Source organism: Callithrix jacchus, chromosome 1, assembly GCF_049354715.1.
Source record: "Callithrix jacchus isolate 240 chromosome 1, calJac240_pri, whole genome shotgun sequence".
NCBI lineage: Eukaryota > Metazoa > Chordata > Mammalia > Primates > Cebidae > Callithrix > Callithrix jacchus.
The window spans coordinates 173,263,031-173,279,355 of NC_133502.1; the positions used below are offsets into that span (position 1 = coordinate 173,263,031).

At 38.2% G+C, this 16,325-nt stretch overlaps 1 protein-coding gene and 1 long non-coding RNA gene across 8 annotated transcripts in view; one reads left to right on the forward strand and one right to left on the reverse strand.

Moving 5' to 3' along the window:
- NR6A1 (nuclear receptor subfamily 6 group A member 1) overlaps positions 1-16,325 on the reverse strand; it is a 238,667-nt gene that overhangs the window by 129,455 nt on the left and 92,887 nt on the right. The window lies entirely within an intron of this gene.
- Positions 1,805-16,325, forward strand: part of LOC118144300 (uncharacterized) — a 47,113-nt gene continuing 32,592 nt past the window's right edge. Inside the window, exon 1 of the long non-coding RNA XR_004728963.3 lies at positions 1,805-2,146. This is a non-coding gene — a long non-coding RNA (uncharacterized LOC118144300). The remainder of the gene's footprint in view (positions 2,147-16,325) is intronic.

Sequence of the window (16,325 nt, forward strand, 5' to 3'; positions counted from 1 at the left end):
CCAAGGTGGGTGGATCACTTGAGGTCAGGAGTTCGAGATCAGCCTGGCCAACGTGTGAAACCCTGTCTCTACTAAAAATACAAAAATTAACTGGGTGTGGTGGTGGGCACCTGTAGTCCAACCTACTCAGGAGGCTGAGGCAGAAGAATTGCTTGAACCCAGGAGGTGGAGGTTCCAGTGAGCCAAGATAGTACCACTGCACTTCAGCTTGGGCAATAAGAGTGAAACTCCATCTCAAAAACAAACAAAAATTTAAGAGACAGAAAGTAGAATGGTAGTTGCCAGGGCCTGGGGGAGGGAAGAATGGGAAGTTAGTGTTTAATAGGTACGAAATTTCAGTTTTGCAAGAGGAGAAGAGTTCTGTGGTGGATGGATGGTGGTAATGACTGCAAAATGATGTGAATGCACTTAATGCAATAGAGCTACACATTTAAAAATGGCTACAACAGTAAATTTTATGTTACATATACTTTACCACAACTTAAAAGGAAAAAAAAAGATTGCCCCGTGGCTTAGAGAAAGCAAGAGAATGCTCATCTCCTCTTCAACTCTGAATGTCCTTATATCTACTAGCGTACCAAACCAGCTTTTCTCAGGTTAAGACAACAGAATAATTCTGGGGCAGTCCTCATGTGGAAGATGCTGCACAATGTAGTTAACACCTAAAAAATTCCAAGTTCATGAACATCCAAACCCAAAGCTTACAGCACAAGAGACAGATGGAATTATTTCAACAAGTAGAAAAAAGGCAGAAACTAAACAGAGCTATTCGTATGTTTAAAGTACCAATTTAGGACTCTATAAACTAATTTCTAAAGAGACAAGAAAGTCCATGGGAAAAAAATGATTGGTCCATATAGAGTAGATTTCATATATATCAGAGCCAAGGTCTCACAAAGCAACTTTACTGTTTTGAAACTTAAAAAAAGTGTCAACTTGCATTCAATAAACAAAGCAATTGCCATGTACTAAACAAAAATGTCACAACTGACAGTCCTGTATAATGACCGGGTTTCCCAGTGGCCCAGAAAGATGGAAAATAAACCCCAAGGACCCTAGTTCAGACAGACTGAAGACAGCAGACCGTGGCTGTCTTGCATGATTAAAGGCTATGTCACAACTCAGTGGGGTCCACGCTTTCAGAGCTTCCCCCCAGCAGTCCCCTAATGTGAGTAGGACTGGGACAAGAGTGACAGCCTCACAAAGGGGATAAAAAGAGATAAAGCTTCTTCCTTGTATGTGCAAACACTTCAGAATCTAAAACTTCACTTCTCTGCTATCCAGCTCTCCAATTTTCATTAAGAGCAATTTATATCACATAGAAGCTTCAAAGCAAATACTACTTTTATTTTTACCTTTTAAAACCTATAAAATCAAGATCAAGGGGTGGTCTGGATACAATGCTTGGTTTGGATCACAATAAATTCTCAAATCAAATAATTGGTTCCAGTTAGAGCCAAGTTCATCAACAATAGGCTGATTTAGGATTCAGGCAAAGTCAGCTGCCTATTTGCATTTCAGAAAGACTAGCATTTCTCCTGACACAAGTAGAGAGGTGTAAGCAACCTCTGGGTGGGTAATGCCACCAAACAAAAGCAACACCTTCAAAGTCTCTCTCAGTGACTAGAGGCAGCCAGACACTCAAACTGCCAGTCCTGAATTACAGCCTCTGAATGGTGAGGGCTTCACATTTCACCGATCAGGGCACAGCCCAATCAGAAGACAAACCCCTGCACTGCCAGGGACCAGCAAATCCGCTTTCTTCCAGTGTGCACATGACTAAATGTGCTTCTGTCCATCATCTGGGTCATATATAGTTCAATGCGAGCTGAGCAGACAGGGCTGCAAGGAAATCTGGCGCGGTTCAATACCTTGTCTAGCTTGGGTTCCAGTATCTAATCTTTTTTTTTTTTTTTAACTGACAAACTCATTTCTCTACTGGGACAGGATGCTGTGTGGCTGGAAGTTCCATTTCTACAGCAAGAATCCTATCTGGAAATACAGAAGTTGTCCTCTAGCCACAGCAGCTCGAACTTTTTTGACTGTCGTTGCTGCTTTCTCCCATCACCCCCATCCCCTTTTGACAAAGATCCAACTGTAAAAAGTCTTACGTAACAGTTCAGGACTACTTCGGTTCTTTTACTGGGTAAGCACTTTCAATTTTTTTTTTAACTAAAAACCATTTTAAAATTGAATCTGTTGAGGGGCTTGACTAAAATCTTTTAAGTAATTTGTGTAGTGGAATACTGTCAGTGGATTTTTTTGTCTCATTTCTGCACGTGCTCCTTTGTTCTCAGAACAGAAGCTTTTTATACACATTCCATAACGCAGCTGGAGAGTTATGAAGTCAGTTATTATAAGGAACACAAAGGTTGCTTTCCATTCTTTGCCTTTAGATAACTAATTTTTTTATTTGTTTTCTTAAAATGGAGTATTTAAAGAAGGAAGGAATTCACAAGAAATAAACTGTTGGAGAATCTAGAAAAGTTTGAAGTTTTTACCACCTTTTCTATCTATAGTTTTGTGTGGCCAACACTTGTGCCGCCTGGGGCAGTGGGGGTAGAGGCAAGCATAGACAGAGAGGAACTAAGCCAGACATGGACAAAGGCACAAGCCAAAACCAGACAGTCCTGGCCGTTCGATAGGCCAGCAGTGGGTGAGACAGGTCAGCCAGCTGCAGGAGCAGGAGGGGGGGCAGGCAGGGACATGGATGTGTGAGGTGCTCATGCGTGCGATCGTGACTAGATTCTGAAACTGCCAGCCATTTTCCCAGCTCCGCTTTGTGCAATCTAAAGGAATGCATCCCCTCTGAAGCAGTCTTGCGAGAGCCCACTGAGGGAGAGAAGTACGGTAAATACCACGACATATGGAATCAGAAAATACCGGGAACTGGAGTGGGCAAGAGGGAATGCAGAGGGTGTGGAAATTTTTTAGTGATCTGGAATGTGTTGAGTGACAGGAAGTGCCCCAAGCTTCTCCCCCACCAACTCTTCTCAGTCGCGCCTGCTTTTGTCTAACTCTTGTAATCTACACACTACTGCTTACAAAGCTGTCTGAGTTTAAGACAAAAAGAAACCTAAAAGTCTCCTCATGTCATAGTACCTGTGGAAGGAATGTAAACGCATGGCCCTTTAAACCTGTGGACATTTTTTCAGGTATACAGGAGAAAGATAAAATAATTTTCCACAGATAAATGAGAACTATGAATTATAGTTCAGGTTCCAAATCTAATTTTTTTAAAAAATCCTGAGTATACTATACTTTACAAATGTTTAAGTTGGTTCCTAATTCAAAGGAGACTTATTTTATTTGATTAATACATTGCATTTGAACTTGTTTCTATTTTCTTTGCATAAATTTGGACTTTGGGAGAAAAATGCAAAGTAATAAGTAGAATGCACTCAGGGGAAAAAGGGAGGATTTTTCCCTTCATGAGTTGGAAAGTATTTTAAAGGGCTGGTTTCTTGAAAAAACAAACTCTCTCTTACTTTTTACATCTATACTATAAAGATAACTTTATGCTATAATAAATATAAGGTAGAAAAGTTTAAAGAGAAAATAACAGTGTTCTAAGTGAAAAACTACTTGGCATTTTTCCAGACATACACATTTTCAACAGAAACACTAAGAATTAAGAGAAAAGGAGCCAAATAATTAAATAGCTAGCCCTACTTCAGGGATATGAAATAGAAAATTAAATGTGAATAAAATGATACTTGGGAATATTGCTACCTCGTACCACAAAGGATGTTAGTGGTCAGCCTAGGAGTTAATCCTTCCTAGCGTGGCTCTGAGCCTTCATGCCGAGCAGACGTTATTCACATGACGATTCGAAAAGTCCATTCATATATCTCGCTACCTGGATTTGAATAGAAACCAGACAGCAATTCTTTAGTTCCAGCCACCATTCGCCCCACTGGACAATAGAGATTTGTTAGCACAGAGTCACAGGGCTGTGGGACACAAAGCTTGGAGCTGCAGAAAGATGGGGGATTCAGAGAACAGGAAATTACAGGCTCGATGCACTCCTGGCAGCTCTGAGAATACAAAAAAAAAAAGGCAACACAGAGATGCCATGTTTAAGAGCTACTTCTAGCTTTTTTACCTCCAATGTCATAAAAGCTCTATTGTTGAAGTACATAAAGTCACGAGTCCCATGTGCTCGCTTTTCTCACTACAGGGAACTTCATTCAATGTCCTTGGCACAGTAAGAAATATCAAAAGCATCCTGAGTTGATTAGTTGTAGACTCTAGTAGAAAGGAGAGTATTTTATAAATAAAATGTCAGGAGAAAATATGCTTAGTAACACAAGTGACACATAATAAAATCAGTATCTTTTTAAAATTCCAAAAGACAAGAAAAAAATAAAATACATCGAAACTCTAGGGACATTAATTTCTAAAATATCACATAACCTCTATTATTTAATTATATCCGAATTTTCTTTAGAAGATACATATCAATTTACAGGCTAGTGTTATACAGGAAACTTCTGAGTTCTGGATTGTATTTTCCAAAACAAAGAATTAAAATCAAAGTCCCCAGGGTTTATTCTAGAATATTAGAAAGAAAAGCTACACTTTATTGATTATCAAATTAGTGTAGCTCCCTGGCTAAATTTAGAAATTGCCTCTACTTCCTTAAGACCTAAAAAATAAAATTAATGAATATTCCAAGTGAGTAGGGGAGAGAGACTTCTCCAATCTCAACAAATGAGCAGGGGAAACAGTACATGGATTCTTGTCCAGGTCCTCATGCTGCAACCTGAGCACCAACAGGCCAGACTGGTGTCCATTTCAATAGGAGGAGGAGACCCTGCACAAGGAAGCTGTAAATGGTTTTGCTCTTCTGCCCTTCTGTGATCCATTAGCAAATACAAGTCCTAAATGATACCATATCTGAAAGATTCATCAAATGAGGCCATGCATGGTCAAAAAATGCTTTGAAACATCAATTGTTCTCATCTACTTGATCCCATGATAATATGGTTTGAAGCTGAACACGTGTCAGATTTAACGGTGCTGGAAAACATAATAGCAATCTTTAAGCTACCAGCATTTGGATTTCCTCAAATACTATTATTACTCACCAAGCACAATCATCAGTTACTGTTCCAAACTGTGTTGTCCAACACAGTAGCCACTAGCTCTATGTGGCTATTTTGATTTATATTAATCAAAAATAAAATTGAAAACTCAGTTTTTTAGTTATACACACCACATTTCAAGCACTCAATAGCCTCATGTGGCTATCATATGGGATAACCCAGATATAAGACTATCATGTGGCTATCGTATGGATAGCCCAGATGTAAAACAGTGCTATCACTGAAGAAAGTTCTATTGCACAGTGCTGATCTAGGCTGTGCTTATAACCAGCACACCTGTCTTCAACTACAAAACCAGCTGGACATGAAAAAATTTAAGTAAAAAATACAATGACAAGAGAATTAGTGCCATGATACTTCAGAAATGCCTTAAAAAGAAAAAAAAAAGCATTTGAAACCAGGGATGAGAAAAAAGGTCCAGATCTATTTTTTTTCCTTGGTTGCAATGAAGACATTACAAAGAATATTAGAGAGTACTGGAAGACAGGTAGTCGTGGCAGAGTAGATGCAATGCTCCAGAGTGGTACTAATTGTCAAAAACTTCTTCCTAAACATATGAGACAATTAATTCTATAGTTTTGTGGTATCACAGCAATGTACAATATGTATAACAAAGAACCAGGGCCTAGAAGTCAGTTGGTCTTGAGTAGATGTATTACTATCAACTTCACTAGCTAGATGATATTAGGCAAATTAAATCACCTCTCTGAGACTTCATATCGCTATCTGCAAAATGGGGAAACAGACACCCTGCAGGATTTATAGAAGAGCTCACAATGAAGTATATAAAGTATCTAGTAAGATGCCAGGCACATGGTAGAGTCCAAAAAAAGAGTAGCTATTATTACTACATTTTCCCCTTTAAATATTCACAATGTGACTCTTGTAGACAGATAAGATACTATTCAAAACACAAGGCAAGTCTTCATAAACAAGTATCCTAAAATATTAATGCTGGCCATGTCAACAATTCAATTGGAATAAAATGAAACATTTGGACAGGAGATTGCTTTTCCCAGCCAATGTGTGACCATGCTGTCCCATGCAGCCTGCTTTGTCAAAAAAAATCTCACGTTATATCTGGCTTACACACACACCACGTGTGTTCAGTCTTATACTTAGGGATGTAGGCTTAGATTTTAAATCAGATGACAAAGGTCTATAAACAGGAAGTAAACTTTTATCTGAGTACAAAGCAATGATCTCCAAATACTGGGAACCTGATGCCTGGTCAGGAAAATTTAAAAAGCTATATTAGAAATGCAATGATAAGAAGTCTTATTCTCCCTTGCTGAGAGGACAGAAGCATTCAGAAAACCTTTAAATGAAAATCCTTAAAGAAATGATGAATTGGGTCTTTTTTCCAAGAAACATTTTAAACAATCTAGATTGTATAACAGTAACAATAGTAAGGAATTGGCAAACACCCAATGCATTATAGCCTTCGATTATTGTGAACGTGGTTTAAGACCAAGTGCAGCTTTCGTGGTTTTAAAAAAATTTAGAAAGCCAAGGGATTTCTATGATCATCACATGTCTTAACCCCAAATCTACCATCAAATAAACTGGACATGATAAACATGGATGTGAGGTTCTTAAATTCACATGCCATTCTCAGCCTATCTTATGCCTGCTTTGTACAAGAAACATGAGTCTTAGGGTCAAGTGAACAGGGGCTTGACCTGGCTCTGCCCCTTATTTACTACAGGATCTTGTACAAGTCATTTCCCCTCTTTGTTTCAGACTCTTCATTCATAAAATACAAATATCAATAACTTCCTGCCAGGCTGTTTGAAGAGTCAAGAATATGTATATACACACGGACCGGTGTTTCTGGTACATGGAAAATACTCTGGAAATGCCAATTCTGTAAAAACTCAATAAGGGCTTGAGGTTCTGTTCATTTTCTGAGAACTTTCCCACACACACAGAATGAAAATAGTACTGTTCCAGGCTGGTTCATAGCACAGGACATCCTCTGTTTAAATTTTAAATTAAAACAAACATATGAATGTAAAAACTGTCAACACTGCACAAATAACTTGTAATCTTAGAAACATAAACACTGAATGAACAAACTAAATACAGAAAAATTATTTGAAAAGTGAGGTGAAACATCAGACTTCAGTAATATAAGGTATAATTTAACACTGATACAAAGTTAGTACTGTTGAGTATAAAAACAACCCTTTTCTTAAATGAGAATTAATATTTCCTGGAGACTCTTTTGAGTAAGATTTCTACTACTTCCTCTTGGTGATTAAAACAAAAACATGAAAGTCCTAAAATAATGTCCAAGAGTTAGAAATTAAAATAACTTGAAGACATAGAAAAGAAAATTCATGCCCTAAAATCAAAGCTTTAAGAAGGAATTCCTAGGCAAGATATTTTCCTACTATATCTGTGGATTCATTTTAAAGTTGATAATAATCCAGCAGGAATGAGAATCAGGTGTTCCTTAATGATGCCAAATAAGTGAAAAATACTGGACATGCCACATAACCTTTTGAAGGACATAAGCAGTAGATTCTCTAAAGCAAACAATGGAAGTGCGTAAGAAAGATCATGTGATGTAGTTGAGAAGGAGACTTTTCTCACAGAAATTGGCTGAACTAGATATGATGTCACTCTTAGCTCTACCACCGTTTAGATAAATGACTTTTAACAAGTTGCTTCTGAGTCTCTATTACCATTGGTGGTCCAAAGAGCACATTCATACTAAAGGCTAAAAGAACAGACAGCACTTAAAGGTAAGAATCTGGATATGCCAGAGAGGCCGCACATTCAGCCCTCCAATACCTCACCACCACACAAAATGTTTTACAGGACTGCTGAAGCGGACGGATGGATGGATGGATGGATGGATGGATGGATGGATGGATGGATGAATTAATGAATGAATGGAGTCTGATGGCAAAGATTTCCATGGATGCCATCATCATTGACTGATAAATCATAGAAGTTCTCCAGAGGAAAGGTTCCTCAAGATCTTCAGCAGATGGTACAGGTTCTTACTGAATACTAATCAAGTATTTTTTTCTAGTCATACATCTAATCAATATGAAGCTTCTAACATGTATTAGAACTATTAGACACAGGCTGACCAAATATATTACCTGCCTTCATGGAGCTAACAAGCTATAAACTCAGATAATCATGGGCGAGAAGCCCTATCATTGAAGAAATGGTATGGGCCAGGCACGGTAGCTCACACCTATAATCCCAGCACTTTGGGAGATGAAGCCAAGAGGATCACTAGAGCCAGGAGTTCAAGACCAGGCTGGGCAATATGATAAGACCCTTGTCTCTACCAAAAAAAAAGGGTAAAACTTAGCCAGACGTGGTGGTGGGTGCCTCTGGTCCCAGCTACACAGGAGGCTAATGGCAGGAGGATAGCTAGAGGTTGAGGCTGCAGTGAGCCATGATCATCTCACTGCACTACAGCCAGGGTGACAGTGAGACCCTGTCTCAGAAAAATAAATGAATAAAATAAATAAATGGCAGTGAGCTGAGTTCAGAAATTTTGGGGATGGTCCAATGATTTGGGAAACTGCCTTGCCATTTGTTAAAGTCAAACCAACATAATTCACAAAATAATGGAAAAATATGCTCAGCTCCATTTCATTCATGCAAAGAATTATCCTAAACTGCAGGATCTTAACAGACTTTCAGTGGAGTCATCAGGCCATTAAGAAAATAATATACCTTCAAATACATAGGCTGATTTCATAATTACCATTAGTCAGCTCTATGGTAAATCACTATCTCATACAAAACTGAGTCACCTTTTAATAGATGTTTAAGAACAAGATAATTTCTGGAGAGGATGAAACAAAGGAAGTCTGGATACGGAATGATGTTGCAGAAGCAATGATACACAGGAGCATTAAATATAAAGCATATTTTCTTAATCTCCTTCCTGAAGACTATGTTCTTAGCAGTTACCATTTCCTTTAATGACACATGTTATGATAATAATAATTACACAGCTAGCTAGAACTCAACTCATGACTAATCTGGCTCTTAACAACCAAGAATACTTGAGACATGGATGATAAATATGAAGAGAATGAGATACCAGAGTCACTACTGGGTTTCTGTGGCAATTAATCTTACAAACTAGAAACACGCCTACAGAGTGTCTACATATTAATCTCTCCTTGGATTGGAATTTGCTCTTTATTGTCTGAGGGTAATACAATGAAGTTGTGGTTACCAATGCAGTAAAGTACATTTTGCCACAATGAAGCAATGTTATCTCCACAGGGTGTGAAGCTCCCAAGATCCAGAAGTTCCAATTAAGAAATTTCTATTCCAGTTACCTAACATTAAAGATGTTGGATTTCCACCTAAATTTTCTCAGTGGTAGACTCAGTATCATGTGGCTTTTTCTTTTTCTTTGTTCACTGAACATTAAAGTCAAATAGAAAAGAGGTCTGGCAAATGTACTCAGAGCAAATTAGGCAGTTACACCAAAAAAGAAGACCTCAATCTGGTTATCTGTTATTGTGACCAAGATTTTGGTGGAATTGCCTTTTTTTTTTTTTTTTTGAGACAGGGTCTCACTTTGTCACCCAGGCTGGAGTGTAGTGGTGCAATCTTGGCTCACTGCAATCTCTCCACCTCCCAGACACAAGCAATCCTCCTGCCTCAGCCTCCCGAGTAGCTGGGACTACAGGCATGCACCATCATACCCAGCTAATTTTTGTATTTTTTTGTAGAGACAAGGTTTTGCCATGTTGCCCAGGCTGGTCTTGAACTCCTGGGCTCAAGCAATCCACCCGCCTTGGTCTTCCAAAGTGCTGGAATTACAAGCATGAGCAACCATGCCTGGCCAACACTTGGCTTTCTAATACCATTACATTTTGTCAAGCTCATTTCTCTGTATAATCTTCTATTACCAGAACAGAAAAATTCCTTTTACCTGGCTATCTAAGAGCTTCTAGGTATACAGTTTATTCATTCAAGGGGTATCTGTTGAAAGGTTAGTATATCCCAAACCCTGTTCTAGGCACCAGACACACAGCAGTAAACAAGACAGAGGTCTTATACTTGGGCACCGTAGTCACAGAGACAACTTTGTATCAGCTCGAGCACTTACTGACATTGTGAAATGTGCCTCTCTGAACCTCAGGTACTTCCCCTGGGGGAAAAAAGAAAAATACTACTACTTCATAGGGCTGTTGTAAGAATTACATGTTTGCCTGTGTCTAGCATAGCACCTAGAACACCACAGATGCTCGATATGTAGCTACAGTTTTACAAATTGCAGATATTACTATTATCTACCCTACTTTCATATCCATGTATATAAAGATTAATCTAGTTTTTAAAAATAAAAGGTTTCAAAGGAGTAAGTATATCTAAAATACTTGCTTCAGGTGTTAAGAGCCAAGCAGAACCATTAATGAATGAAATGCTACTGTATATTCCAAACACAAAACTACCTTAAAGTTGGGATATTAATGGTAAAACAGATCACTGTCCTCACACAGATTTCAAAGGGTAGAGCAATTTATGTCTAGCAGTATTACTATTTCAACCGCTTTAATCAGAAATTGTATAGAAGAAAAACATCTAAAAGATTTGGAGTCTCAAGTCCTATCACAGCCATCAAGAAGGGTATAGAAAGCATGTCTTTCCTCTGAAGACTGTTATAAAAGCCTCATAAAAATGTTCCCTGAAGGAATATTCTTAGGCTGATTGCAGTGATATACCTTGTAAAATAACTTATTTTTCATCTTACAGTAACTGTATGCTTAATGCAAATGGACTGAGAGTAAAAATATAAAGATAAACATTTAATCATAATTTTTAAAGTTATTGATAATCCCACAAGCTAAAGATATGGGCTGTCAACATTCAAGAATTTCCTTCTAGTCTTATTCGTTTTAGTTATTAGTGACTTTTAAAATACAGTTGATCCTTGAACATCACAAGGGGTTAGGGGGACCGACCTCCCATGCAGTCAAAAATCCATGTATAATTTTTGACTCTCCCAAACTTTACTAATAGCCTACCTTTGACCAGAAGCCATACTGATAAACAGTTGGTTAACACAGGTTATATATTATATTATTATAATAAACTAGAGAAAAGAAAATATTAAGAAAATCGTAAGGAAGGCTAAATATATTTACTATTCATTAAGGGTAAGTGTATTGTCATAAAGGCCTTCATCCTCACTGCCTTCACACTAAGTAGGCCTAGGAGGAGGAAGAGAAGGGGTTGGTCTTGCTGTCACAAGGGTGGCAGAAGAGGTAGAAGGGAAGGCAAAAGAGGCAAGCACACTCAGTGTAACTTTTACTGAAAAATATCCACATGGCCAGGCACGGTGGCTCATACCTGTATCGCAGCACTTTGGGAGGACGAGGCGGGTGGATCACTAGGTCAAGAAATCAAGACCATCCTGGCCAACATGGTGAAACACTGTCTCTGCTAAAAATACAAAAACATTAGCTTGGCATGGTGGTGCTCACCTGTAGTCCCAGCTACTCAGGAGGCTGAGGAAGGAGAATCGCTTGAATCCGGTAGACAAAGGTTGCAGTGAGCCGAGATCGCACCACTGCACTGCAGCCTGGCAACAGAGCGAGACTCCATCTCAAGAAAAGCAAAGCAAAGCAAGATATCCACGTATGTGAGAACCCGCATGATTCAAATCCATGTTGTTCAAGGGTCAACTGTACTAGGAGTTTTTCTGCCATTATACAAATGACACTGATATATTAATACATAGAAAACTTAGATAATATAGGAAAACATAAAAAGTAAAATTTGTCCCCTATAATCTCACTCACAGAAAAAATCCTTACTAATCTTAATGTAGTTCATACACAATGGAATCCATTCTCAACATTGATTTTTCACAATCATTTGTTCAAGCATATTTTCAAGTCATTAAAAATGTTTTTTGCAGATACCTGGATGGTTTGCAATTATTCTCTACTATAAATACTAATTCAATGAACACACTTATAATGAAATCACTATCCATGTTTCTGACAATTTTTTTGGTCTGACCGATTTATACCCCTACCAGCAGGGACTGACAGTACCTGTCCCATCCTAAGCTCACAAACACTGAGAATGTGCTATACATAATTAGCTGCTACCCAAATATATTACAGTTTCTGTTTACTCAATTAAGAAAAAAAGGGGAGTTTTTAAAGGAAAACTCAATGTGAAATAAAGATAAGTAGGAATCTCCCTAATAAGACAAATTATACATCCCTAACAAAAACCAGACAGCTGACAGCAATCTTGAAAACCCTCTAACAGAACACAGCATAGTATCTGGCTCTAGAAATCTCAAGAAGTAAAAAAAAATCAAAATAAAACATTCTTCTCATGCATGTATTTCATTAACCAATGAAATGAATCAAGAATCACTCTCACCACTGAAGAAAATAAATGACATCAAAAACATTGTTGATAAATTAAGAGGTATAAAAATGAAAGTTTTTATGTCTGAATTATTTAAAATTTTTGTCAGCAAATAGTTCTAAATATGGATATATATTTTGGTTTCCCAAATATAACAGAAAAATATATAAATTATTATCAAGGTAAGCAAATAACCAAAATAGCATTTATTCAACAAATACGTATTGAACAACTTGGTTTCAGGTAGTTTCACGTACAAGAGATTCAAAGTTGTCAGAAAGAGTTCTTTCTTCAAAAATCTTGCCTACAGTAACCTTTACAATGTGGTCCTCTTATATCACAAAACATTTGCCCTGCCTAACTGTTGAAATTTCAGGTTTCAGACTGTGGCTAGAAAAAGGAAAACATTTCAAGACAATGAATAATCAAATATCAAAATTTCTTGGGCGGGGAAAAAGTCACTACAATCCAATGGGATAGATTCCATTAGCCTGGCCTCTCACCAGCACACAGAAATATTTACCCAAGTACCTACAGTCAAGAGGAATTCGAGTAGCTGGGATTACAGGCACGCACCACCATGCCTGGCTAATTTTTATATTTTTAGTAGAGATGGGGTTTCACTATATTGACTAGGCTGGTCTCGAACTCCTGACCTCAAGTGATCTGCCCACCTCAGCTTCCCAAACTGCTTGGATTACAGGGGTGAGCCACTGCGCCCATCCTTATTTTCTTGATTCATAGGAATAAATATGTATAGTAGGCCCACAAGAAATATTTATCAAGATTATAGCAAGTTAGAGAAACTTAATGTCTTATTTGGTTTTTTTTTTTTTTAGACGGAGTTTCGCTCTTGTTACCCAGGCTGGAGTGCAATGGCGCAATCTTGGCTCACCACAACCTCCACCTCCTGAGTTCAGGCAATTTTCCTGCCTCAGCCTCCCCAATAGCTGGGATTACAGGCACGCACCACCATGCCCAACTAATTTTTTGTATTTTTAGTAGAGACGGGGTTTCACCATGTTGACCAGGATGGTCTCGATCTCCTGACCTCGTGATCCACCCGCCTCAGCCTCCCAAAGTGCTGGGATTACAGGCTTGAGCCACCACGCCCGGCCATGTCTTATTTGTTAAAGGGCAGAGTAGAATAAAAACTTTAAAATAAGAAACTTACATACTGTTTTCCCCCTACCTTTCCCCCAACATAAATATGGTCAACATATTTCTTAGCCTGGCAGGGTGGTTCATGCCTGTAATTCAGGACTTTGGGAAGCTAAAGCAGGAGGACTGCTTGAGGCCAAGAGTTTGAGACCAGCCCAGCCAACATAGCAAGACCCCATCTCTACAAAAACAATTAAAAAATTAGCCAGGTGTGACGGCCCATGCCTACTGTCCTAGCTACTTGAGAGGCTGAGGCAGGAAGATGGCTCGAGCCCAGGAGTTGCATCAGTGGGCTATAAGGACATTGTACTCCAACCTAAAAGACCAAGTGAGACACTTTCAAAAAACAAAACAAAACACCTATTTCTCAAATTTCTTTTATGTGTCTATTTTCAGATCATTCTTGGTCATTGAGAAAAGGTCTAAAAAGCTAGGAAATGAGAAGTCTTACTACTCGATTATTATATTCTGATATTATGCCTCCAGGTTAGCTCCATGCAGAGGCAGCTGACAAACACAGCTTCAGCAAACATCATGATTCCTTTATGATTCACTGTCAACAATTAGTGACTGAGGACATGAAACAGCATGATCAGGGAAGAAATTCAGAGCAGATGAAGCAAAGGGTGTGTTTAGGAGCAGTGAGGACAAGATGTGGCTTAGCAGTAGGATACTGGAGGCCCAATAATAAAAGCCCATGTCAGGTTAAAGGGTTTAGATTTTTATCTAAAGATTGTCAGGATATCAGGTTGTCAAGCAAAGTTAAATTTGCATTTAGCAACTGGATGGAAAACAGATTAGAATTGGGAAGACTGGAAGCAAGGAGACCACTTGGGCTGTTGCAGCTGTTCAGAAAAAAAAATTGTTTTGACCACAGTGGTGGCAGTAAAGATGCAAAGGGCTGTCATATGCTACATGAGTGAATTTGAGGACATTATGCTAAATGAAATCACCAAACAACAACTACTGTATGATTCTACTTACATAAGATATCTAAAGCAGTCAAATACATAGAAACAAAGTAGAATGGTGGTTATGAGGAACTGGGATGAGGGGGGAAGTGGGAGCTGTTTAATGGGTACAGATCTTCAGAATTCTGAAGATCTGTTGCACAACAAAGTGACTATACACTACTGAACTGTATATTTTAAAGGGGATAAGACAGAAAATTTCTTACATGTTTTAGCCACAATTTATTTAAATAGATATGAACTAGACTGCTTGTGTGTGTGTTTTACATTTTGCTCTATTCAACCTCTGAAAAATGTCTCCTGCTATATTCCTGAGTTTTAAAATGAATTATCACCAAATGGGATCTGATTTGCAAGGCACCATAAAGTTTCACAAGACCCCAAATAGCTTACTCTATTACTTTGTCATGGTACTTAATATTTCCTCCAAAGACATTTATTCTTTTTTTTAAAAAGAAACATGCTTAAAATATTCATTGAAAAATACCTGAAATATAAGAAGTATTATAGAATAAAAAGTGGGAACTCACCAACTTTCTCACAAACCTACTCCTGACCTAAAGTATTATTATTAGATAACCTAAGTTTATCTAATGTAAATACACAGGAAAATGTAAATATAAAGGAAAAAGTCATTCTTTAAGGTCATTCTTAAGTGACTAAAACAAAGCCAATAACTAGAGATGGTATTTTAACAAAAGCCCTTGAGTTCCATGTTTCACCTCAAACTTTTAAACCCAGTTGCTTTTTTTTAAAAAAAATTTTTTTTATTCAAGTGTAAAAATATAGTAAAGTGCACACATCTCAAACAGTTCAATCAACTTTCACAAAGTGAACATACCTAGAGAATCAACGTCTAAATCAAGATGTAAAATACTACTAACACCTCAGAACCTTGTGCCCTCCAGCCATTCTACCCTCAATAAAGGTAACCACTATTCTGATCTCTATCATCTAGTTTTGTCTATTTTTGAACTTTATATAAAGAGAATCCCATACTATGGAATACTTTGTGCCTGACGTTTTTTGCTCAACATCCTGTCTAGGAGATGCAACCACGCTGCTGCATGCTGTGATGGTGTATCCTTATTACCACTACGCAGTATTCCATTACGTGTATTTTCTCACTCTTATTTGTCCATTCTACTATTAATGAATATTTAGTTGTTTCTAGTTTGGGACTATTACAAATAATGCTACTATATACATTCTTGTATTTATCTTTCAGTGCACATGTTATGCATTTTTGTTGGGTATATGCCTAGAAATGGAATTGCTTGGCTGGGCACAGTGGCTCACACCTATAAAGCCAACACTTTGGGAGGCCAAGGCAGGCAGATCATGAGGTCAGGACTTCGAGACCAGCCTGGCCAACATAGGGAAACCCCATCTCTATTAAAAATATAAAAATTAGCCAGGTGTGGTGGCACGCATCTGTAGTTCCAGCTACTCAGGAGGCTGAGACAGGAGAATGGCTTGAACCCGGGAGGCAGAGGTTGTAGTGAGCTGAGATCATGCCACTGCACTCCAGCCTGGGTGACACAGCGAAACTCCATTTCCAAATAAAAAAAAGGAAAGGGAGGGGAGGGAAGAAGGAATGGAATTGCTTAAGTTCAAGTTTCCCAGATGCTACTAGAAGTTTCAAAGGATTTGGATCAATTTATACTCCACTTCTGCCAACAGAATTTGAGTGGTCCAGTTG